Source organism: Vespa velutina, chromosome 11 (genome assembly GCF_912470025.1).
Source record: "Vespa velutina chromosome 11, iVesVel2.1, whole genome shotgun sequence".
Classification (NCBI taxonomy): domain Eukaryota; kingdom Metazoa; phylum Arthropoda; class Insecta; order Hymenoptera; family Vespidae; genus Vespa; species Vespa velutina.
Genome location: NC_062198.1, coordinates 198,929 through 208,695, shown reverse-complemented (window position 1 = coordinate 208,695; position 9,767 = coordinate 198,929). Strand labels below are relative to the sequence as shown.

The 9,767-nt window shown below is 28.0% G+C and overlaps 1 long non-coding RNA gene across 5 annotated transcripts; it reads right to left on the bottom strand.

Moving 5' to 3' along the window:
• Positions 1-6,473: 6,473 nt before the first annotated feature.
• Positions 6,474-9,358, bottom strand: LOC124952783. 5 transcript variants are annotated; one of them, XR_007101999.1, is made up of 6 exons: positions 9,209-9,358; positions 8,614-9,077; positions 8,219-8,387; positions 7,535-8,154; positions 7,189-7,436; positions 6,474-7,051 (listed from the first exon to the last, which is right to left on the bottom strand). It is a non-coding gene; the product is annotated as an uncharacterized LOC124952783 (long non-coding RNA). The 5 variants fall into 5 exon arrangements; XR_007102000.1 differs by having other exon boundaries at positions 6,474-7,436; positions 7,535-7,648; positions 7,743-8,154; XR_007101996.1 differs by having other exon boundaries at positions 6,474-7,436.
• Between the last annotated feature and the right edge of the window lie 409 nt (positions 9,359-9,767).

The window sequence follows — 9,767 nt, the reverse complement described above, 5'->3', positions numbered from 1 at the left end:
TCTTCTCTGTTTCATAAAACGAAAAATAAATATATATGTTATGAGAGATAACTCGAATTATATAACTAAACGTGTATAATTCTTGTCATGAGTAAACTCTTTATTATTATTATCCCTTCTAAAGACTATATTTAAAAAATTGAGCCATGAATTTTTTATATCTTTTTGCGATTAAAAAAAATGAAGGAAAGACTTTCTTAAATGTTAAAAAGAAAATACCTGACGATTAAAAAGAGAAATAAAACCGAAAAAAGGAGGAATAGAAGAGAAAAAAATAAAAAGTAATCAGGAAAGTGGGTAAACAAACAATTTTTTTAAAGTAATAATATTAATTTGTTTAACTAATAATTAACAAAATTATTTATTAATGCGAAATTTTTATAATGTAATACATTATACTCAATTATATATGTCTTTTATTTGAGGATTGTTATCGATGACTATAGTTATTTACTTTGATGGTAAGATTTTGATTTTCTCTTTCTTATTATTTTTTAAATTATTATTGTTTTCGATTTCAAGATTAACATGAATACAATTCAGATAATTTATTAATTGATCATTCGTTTATTTAACTTTGATTTTTGTTATTACGCAGGTTAGATATTAATTTTTACTCCGTTTTCGAATTGATGCAGGAATAAAAAAAAAAAGAAGAAATATTTTTCGATACTTTCAATCAATCGAACTTTCCGAATTTTACAGAAAACATTATTAATTCTATAGTGATTGAACTTGATTTAGTGTTTATTAAATCTATTCACTTTGGCTTCATGACTATCTTTACGTAGATAGCTGTCTGTTAAAACGTGAAAAGTTTAAATTTCGCCCGATTCTTTCCAAACCGGATTGTACAAACGAAGTTTATCAATAGTAACAAGAATATAACGTTCTTTTGAAAATATTATTTGAATTACAACGATGTCTTTTCGGAAACTCGAGTGTTACTGGATTCAGCAGTTAAGAATCGAAATAACTCCGATAGAAGTTCTGCCACAGTTCTGCAGTTGTTACCAATCATTTTAGCGGACCGAATTACAGAAGAAATAAGTTTTGTTTTAAACGGATGCGAGGAACTGAATTTTGATTTTATCTCGGTCGATTCTCAAGGATTACATTAGAATATCTAAAATGTATGTTTCTATGCATATAACTGTTATTGTTGAATTATAAGACTTTCAGAATAATCATAGGACATATAGATTTATTTATAAAAACTTCGGAAAGGAAATAAAATCATAGAACAAATGAGTTTTTTGCGTGAAAATCGTAATATAAACGAAACGTGTGATTGCTTCGGAAGATCGATGAGTAAAAATATAAAAGGACGAGCAAGCAATGTATTTGAATATATCGGGTGAGTAGAATGTGAGGAAAAGACGAAATGCGTTCCGTTGTAGTTGTAATTAAAACGAAGAAAATTTTTTAATGAAAAAAAATAACTAGTAATCATACAGGGCAATAATATCCGGAGAGTACGAAGGGTGAGATATATGCCAATTAAATGATAATAGGTTTTGTGTGTGAGAAAGTAAGTATGTTAATAGACAGTGAACTCACAATTTTCAATCTCTCATATATATATCTTTCTTCGATAGTAACGTGCTTCTCACAGTGATGATACGACATCGGTATGCATTTATTTCATGATAAATGCGTAGGAAATAATAAACATAATTGATACATGTAAGAATCAGTACATTAATTTGCGAAAAAAAATAAGAATTTGTCGAATGTTTTCTTAAAAGTAATTACTTATATATTATATTATTTGAATACAAATTAAAACATGAGTTCACTACCTATGAGGCAGAAATTTCAGTGCTTTTTTTACATGGTTTCTCCTGCAGGAGTAGGCCACTCTATACTACTTCGATTATTACTACAACTACTGATAATAATAATAACATAATATAATATAATAATAATAATAAAAATGTACTCAAATAATATTTATATTCATCTAGATATTATTTAATACATTTTATATTATAACAGTAAAGATAATTAGCTTTGACTGATCGTGAATAAGAAACTGTATGGAAACAAATGTATTGAACAGCTTTAATAACGAAACTCTTCGTCATATCGTAACGGGATATTAGAGTGGTATTGAGTAATTTATCTCGTAGATTCTACGTTGATTTTATGCGGTCATTGGAAAAAAAATAAAACGGAACGAAAGAAAAAAACCAAGAGAGAGAGAGAGAGAGAGAGAGAGATAGAGAAGATTCTCAAAGTTTTCGTCGTCGTCCCTTTCTTTTTCTTTGTTGTCGCGTATCAAGAAAAGAAAAAGAAAAAACCGAGAAAAAGACAAGAGCGAAAAATATGATATAATATTAAATGCGAAATCATTTATTTAGGCTCGTATACTAATTAATACGTATGTTTGTATGTATGTATAATACATATTATATTATATATTCATGTCTTTTTTCTTTTCAAATAATTCATTTTATATTTCGTCGATTTGTTATTTTTAGAACGATGCGTATTTATACTTAAACAGTAAGGTAGTAAATTTATTATCAACAATGTTTTATTTAGCCAAAGTAAATATTTCCGTACTATTTTATTTATAAAAATTTGAAATTATACGCACACAGGATATAAAAAAATTAAAATATCTTTGAATATTAAAAATTTTCAAATGGATTATTACGTATATATAAAAAAATATTTTTAAATAAAGAACTGATCTCTCATGCATTAATATTACAAAATTTACACGTACAAACACATATATACATATATTATAAAAATGATACAAGATACTTTGCGAGAATCTATTAAAAATTTATGAAGTAATAGGAAAAAGATATCCTTTCTTAAAAATTTGTTTGGAATATAAAAAAATAGAAAAGAGAAAAAATAAACTCTTACAAGCGAAATCCTTATAAGCGAAGCGGAAGGTGTGACAGCATTTGTGTGGTAGCACATATATGTGGGATGGAAGATTCCAGAGCATGCTCTTGAACCTTCATCGTTTGTGTATATATGTGTTATATCGATCGACAGTGTAACAGAGAGATAGAAGGTTCCAAAGCTAGCTAGTCATCTGTGTTTGCATGATTGAGGATTAATATGCATATATAATATGTATATGTTTGCATATATAAAACTATATTATGTAACTTTATATGTATAACTTTATTATACGTATACTCACATGTTCATACGCAAATATATGTGTTTGTGTGTATGTTTGTTTATATAATATATATTTACAATGTTGCGTTTTCTTAGATTTGTGTAGAAGGGATGAATACATCCAAGAAGGTTCTTAATGATATTATTTTATAAGAGGAAAATAATTTTTGACATTAGTTTTGATGATATATATGTATATATGTAGAACTAATGTTCAATAGTTATATATATATAATATCTCGGATTGATTGGGTGAGGTGATAAACGAAAATATGTTTCTCTATGAACATAGGAATAAATCTTTATTTGTTAATTAATACTTATTTGCTATTTACAGTCTTACTTGTGAACAAATAAACGACAATTTACGTTTATTATTAACAGTACTTAAATTTTACTTAATATATTATCTTTTATAAAATTTCTTCGTAATCTCTCGTGCATAGGTCCTATTTCCTAATGCCTGTTTCTCTTCAAAATCTTAACGGCTCGACTTGTAAATAACAAAAGTCAATCTAAGGGGGGACATGAGAAGCGCGGCAAATCTAACTTAAGAAAGTATACTTTCTTTACATATATATTACATTTATATATATTATATAATATAATTAATTTCTTCTTTCAAATCTTAGTCCTACAGGACTGACTAGCTTTAACGTAACATTTATTTTTATCAGAATTTTTTCAACTATTACTAATCAATTTATTTTAATAATATATTTTCTTAACAAAGTCTATATTATTATTTCCATTTCTAGTATTACGAATTTTTTTCTTTAGAATATAAAATCTATGATACATGCGCTTTCTATAATTTATGGCATACAATTTGTATAATATATAAAAATAAACATGAGAAATAAATGTAAGCAATGATAAGGATTAAAATGATTATTACTCTACGTGCGACTTCCAAGCGCCCATGGCCTAGACGAAGTTCATTGGCCTGTACTCTTAAAAAATGTACACAGAAAATGTATGACAGAAAGCAATAATGACCGAGTGTCGAGCGAATGAACAGATGAAAATTTGTATGATCCATGGCGATATAGATAAATTGAGAGCCGTTCATTATTGAACTCTACGGTATTAAATGTGTAATTAAAAAATAATTTTGTAATTCCTACCGCATGTAGTTACCTTCATTTCATGTACTACGTGTATATTACGTTTTGAAGTGTCAAGATATTGATAGTGGAGGCTTCGGCGATAGATTCTAGTGATATCGTTGATCCTTTTCATATATTATTTGGACTTATTGCATTATCGTAAATTATTCATCGAAGGACGTAAATCCTACTTAATGTTTATTACAATATGTACTAGATCGTTTAGGACTGTATTAACACGAGTGGACATATGATTCCATACATATATGTATATTGCACAATTTAAAAATAAGTTTAAATTATAAAACATTTAATTGTATTACATTTATATATAACATTTAAATATATTACATTTATGTATTATAAATCATAATGGAATATGGAATATAATTTTTTATGTACAATGTAATCTTTTCTTTTTCCCATAGAATAACAAATTTTATTCCAAGAAAAGAGAAATGAAATAGATTATTAATAATACGTTACAAGAGATTTTTACATCATGAATGATCACAATTTTTGTCCGATTTTGATTATCAAAAATATATTCGAAAGATAAAGTTATTTTATACGAGGTTATCTTATTAAATTTTTGTAAAATGTTATACCCTTTGCAAAAATCATGTGTAATAATAAATAATTTTCAAGAGTAGTTTTATTACGCTTGTCTATATTTTTCATGCCTATGGACCTCTTATTTGGTATTGATCGTATCCATAATTAATTGAATAGATTTAGGCATATCCTATTTCAGTAGTTTAAAATAATATACTATTACCTTCTATTATCCGTCCGATTACTAAAACGGCTTTCTATAATTATCAAATATTTGTACTAGATTGATAAAAAATTATTGTTACTTTATCCTATTATCTGTTCAAAAAATAAAACGGGGAAAATTAAACATAACCAACTGTAACAAATCTTTTTGACGCCCAATAAAATAGGTATCTTAATATCGAACGATGGCATTATAAGAATCTACATCAACGACTTATGATATAAAGGAATCTACTTCACTAAAAAATCACTAAAAAGATTCTTCCGTACAGGTTGGTGTTTAAATAGGAATATACTTTACTGACTGTTGATGAAGTAAGAATCTAATTAACCATCAGTCATTAGCAACGGGTTCTGTTTACGACTGTCGTCTAAAGGAAGATTTCTTTGTTGATAACTGATACTTTATCTTCAATCGATAAAGAATAGTTGTTTTACCATTTATAAAAAATAAATTTACTTTACTGAGAATCGGTAAACATCAATCTTCTTCAATGATTCTTGGTATAACGAATAACTGTTATACAGATCGTCGGTGAACGACAAGCATTTAATTAGAGACATTTTTGCGGCCATTAGAGACGGCCAGTGTTGATGGCCTATTTGCACAGAGACTATCCTCGACTCATCCTAGGGCGTCGATACAAGGCTCGAAATCCGTCGATTTTTCCGCGAAATATCGCTTAACGCGTATCAGTAAATTAATGAAAGAACGCAATTTTTTGGAAGGTTCTGTAGAGCTTATAAGATAGATGCACGATTTTAATTTGTAATAACTTCGTAATTTTTATTTGTAACGATATATTTCACGTATTGAAATGAAAAGGTTGCAATATAAGTGTTTCGTTTTTGTGCCTTGTTAATTGTGCTGGCTCCCTCCGAGTGAGACTTGAGGAGTGTTGCTACTAATACTCGATTGTCTTAATACATTGCATACGGGTTAAATATCAATCACCAAAACCCTGAATGCCAGTCTCACTTGCTTGTCTTTAAAAAATTAAGTTAAAAAATATAGGGAAAGGGAAGTAATGATGCTTATTGATTGTGGACGTCTCAGTATAGTTTGTGTATATGTATATTATATTAACCATCCTATGGAGATATAATTTCCGAATTGTTTTTCATTTTTCTGATAAATTGCAGAATTATCTTATGCTTCAGTTCGCTCATTACCGCAAATTCGATCAAATGAATGAAGAAGGCGTTGCATTCTGTTTATTGAATGAACTTCAACGCGACGATAATCTCGTATCATTGATTATATAAAATTATATAATCCTATCGATGTGTTATATATGGCACATTATATATTATATTTACTTCGATATTAATCATTAAAATAAAATACTTTTAATAACAGATAATGATTATATATAAGGACACAAAGACAAGAGAAAAATAAAATGATAAAAAAGGAAAGATATCGATCATACTATGTAACTTACATACATATACAGAGTGTCCAAACGAAAAGTGTCAACCAGGATTATTATAAAATCTAATGACATTTTCAAAAAATGCCAGATCTGGTCAATATTGTCTTCGAGAGGGATAAGTCCTTATAATAAATCCATTTTTCTTTAGGTTAACTTCCTAAGGGGATGACAACCATCTCAAAAATTTTAAATGGCAAAAGGAGACGAGAGGCATATCATTTGAAACGTCTTTTCATTCTTTTTACAATGGTATTATTTTTTCCATTTTAAATCGATAGTTATTGAAAAAATGCGATTTTAAGTCTTTGTTTGATAACAACTTTTATTTTATTATATGTTAAAAACGTTCAAATGTAATTGATAAAACTAATTCTTATTTTGTTCCTAACGACTGAATGAATCATACACGTTAAATGAAATGAACCTTCAGCTGACTCTTTAATTCATTCCTCCTTCAGATATTCGAGAACACAATCCGGCAATCATCTATTCGCTTACTTCTTTTAATTCGACTTCCCGTATATTTTGCCGAAATAATTGGCATATCCTTCGAATAAGTTCAAGCTACACTGAGACCTATTGATAAGGAAAACGTTTTTAAGAAAAAATACCGAACTCTTAAAAGAAAAAGAAAAAAATAATAATAAATGTCGAATTCGCTGATGAAAATTTTCTCGGCGTTTAATGTTATAGATATTAAAACGATGGCTTACGTATTCAGTGAGCGAGATTTTGTTCACAATATAATAAATAATTAGTTAATGAAAAACCTAACACTAGGATTATAATAAATTTAATCACTTATTCGTTCCAATCGTTTAACTTATTGTCAAATAAAAATCTTAAATAAGCCAATGCTTTGGTTAACGCTTTCTACTATCATAATTGTAAATATCAATCTCTCGAATCTTCGATGATGTTTTAGTGGATTTTTTGTTCTTTTCCATAAAAAGATTGGGAACTGGAAATACAGAAACTTTAACTGATGGATCCTTATAATGATTATTTTGTTTCTCAGATATTCACATATTTGCACTGCTCGACGATACATTTACTTACCAAAGCTAAATTGGTCCATTGAATAGATAAACGTACGTATGAGAATAGATTGCCATAGCAGGATTAATACAAGAACGTAGTCCACATCTTATTCTTCTTTCATCAACAATCGTTCTACCATCATGAAACAAAGCAATTTCCACATTCAATTAGCAGAAAATATGTTCCGTATGATCAATGAAACGAAACTCTATTCCAGTTAACCAACATGAGCTCTCTTATCATTGATTTCCACACAATCTTCAGTGGCAATTCTCCTTAAGCATCATTTGTAGTAAACTGCTTTCCTTCTCCTCTAGGATTGTTATTAGGCTGGTAGATTTGATAGGATAAATTTACTCTGTTTTTATCTTTGCATATTTACTACAGCTATGTTCTTCAATATCCTTTAAGATGATTCTAATGATCTCTTGAATAGTTCTCCTGTTTTTCTCAATCTTTGTATGCAGAATGAATCTTTCGATAGAAAAACCATCGACTAACTGACGAAAACATATTATCGAATGATATTCCTGAAAAATATTTTTCTTTTCAAATTTTATGTGAATAACAACCGTTCTTATTCATTGAAAATTCAGTAGTCATGGAAGTTTGAATTTTGCGACATTCTCGTTGAAGACCTAGTAATTACCATCGAAAACATAAGTCAGAATTGAGATGAAAACACAGACACTTGGTACATACCAATTTAAAAGCCAGTTCAATCTATTGCACAATGGAATATTCCTCTGTTGGATTCATTTTCTTAACATAGTAATAATCCAGTACATAATGATATATTTCTGAATCGACGTCATCATCTTTTGTTCTTAAATGAAGTAACAGATTACTGAGCATCAATGGTTGGCCAATTCTGAAATATTGCACATTACAGTTATATATTCATATAATTTGAAAATAAAGAAAAAATACACTTTGATTGAAATATTTCACTTAATAATAATAATAATAAAGTCATTATCATCTCATATTTTCTTATTATGAATAAAAGAAAACAATTGCAGTTTACAAAAACAATAACAGGAATATTTATTAAATTTTGCTTGCTGATAAACTATATACCAATGCTAGAATATTACCAATTAATAGGATATTTCATTCAAAATATTTTGTCAATTCTCTGCACGATTGTAACTCAGATCCGTTATTATTCTTTATAGAAATCTTTTGGTTTTTTCACATTTTAACAATATGGTTTTCCAGACTTTATTATGATCCTCTTTCAATGATAAATATAGTTCATTCACTTGTAACACTGCTTCATACCAAGTAAAAACGTCCTACTAAATGTCCGTCTAAAATAACATGTGTTTTGGAAATAAAAATAGCTAATAAAAATGATCATTAAGAGTAAGTAGTATTATTAATAAAACCAATTAATTAGAACGAATAATATAATGGAAAGGTTCCGTAACTTCAGTACCAGCTTCTTCAAGTTGTTATGCTTTATTTTAAAAATAATTTCATCTGCTTTATTTCTTGATTTCTTATTTAAATTAAAAGTTTTCGGTTAAACCCATATTTAGAGGTTAGTTTTTAATTTCTACAAACGAATATCATTTAATAAACTTTTAGCATGCTAATTTTAGTTTGAAGGTCGAAAATTTACTGAAAGGTTCATTAAATGGATGACATAAATAATGTTTAATATGATATATAAGAAGAAATGAGTACCTTAACTAAAAACTTTGAAAGAATACGCCGTTCGACAAATAAAGAAAGAAATATTAATCTTAAAAACCTATCTCATCTTTCACAAAAAGCGTGCATGACTATAGCGACATAGACAAAATATCAACTACAAGTGAAAGTGGCGATGGCTGTCACCGCCGTACGTCTTCTCTATCCAATAATTCTATAAACTTGCATTGGTCGTAACATATTAGTGGGTTTCGATTGGGTAGTGTAGGTAATGTCAATAGACTGTGACCTCATATTTTTCAGTCTCTTTGAATGCGGATCTTTTTTAGATGGTCGTGTAGGTCTCGTAATGATCCGAATTAGATACGACGTTGATACGCATTTGTTTCACAATTGCATAAAGAATTATAAATATAATTGATGCATATAATAACTAGTATATAAATATATGATAAAAAATAAGATTTTGTAGAATATATTGTCAAAAATAATTAGTGGGAACACAAATTATATCATTTTAATATACATTAAAACATGCTTTCATTTCCATACTACATATGAGCGTTTTTTTTTCATATCTATTTCCTTTTCA